The following is an 803-nucleotide window of genomic DNA, read 5'->3' on the forward strand; positions in this document are numbered from 1 at the left end:
TACAACATAAAATCCTATTTTCAATTTTGAATGCAGTAAGTCTTAACCACTAAGAAATAGATTTCAACTATAACAAATAACCCTTAATCAGTCAAAAATTTTTACCTTAACCACTAAGAAATCTAGTTTTCATCAAACTCTAACAATAGCACAGAACACCAACATGCATACCTACACATTATATTAGAAGTAATTCTGTTTAACTACTGAAAATATTAAATTAACAACAATAACAAAAAAACAGAGCTCTCCTATTATCATTTTTTTTGCTTACCTCTTTCAGAGAAATCAGTATTTAGTACACTTTCTGTTTGATGAAGATGACGAATTCGACCCTCGAGAGCAGTCGTTTTCAAAGGAGATCACTTCAGTTACAGCAATCGTACCAACGTCATTGAAGAGTTAAGGGGAGAAGAAAAGATCTCTGTATATGTTTTGAGAGAGAGAGAATATGTTAGTTTAACGTTGAGGGAGGATTTTTCAAAAGCACTTTTCGAGTGAAATTTCACACCATTTACACGCTACAACAAATACGTCGTCGTTTAATCTTTGTTGGCGTGTTAGAAGCTAGTTCAGATCAGTTTTTCAATGGCGCCTCGTGGACAGAAAGTGTTAGAAGGACGACTTTGGGTCTCAACATACAATTTTAGAAATAAAAATGGATAACTATTATCATTAAAAATCACTTTGAGTCTCGAGTAAAATTTTAAGGACCACTTTAAGATTTAATTCTGGTCTTATATTAAATATTATGTGATATCAGATATTTTATCTTATTGGTTTTCTATATATATAAGATATTT

The sequence above is a fragment of the Arachis ipaensis genome, chromosome B01, assembly GCF_000816755.2.
Source record: "Arachis ipaensis cultivar K30076 chromosome B01, Araip1.1, whole genome shotgun sequence".
Classification (NCBI taxonomy): domain Eukaryota; kingdom Viridiplantae; phylum Streptophyta; class Magnoliopsida; order Fabales; family Fabaceae; genus Arachis; species Arachis ipaensis.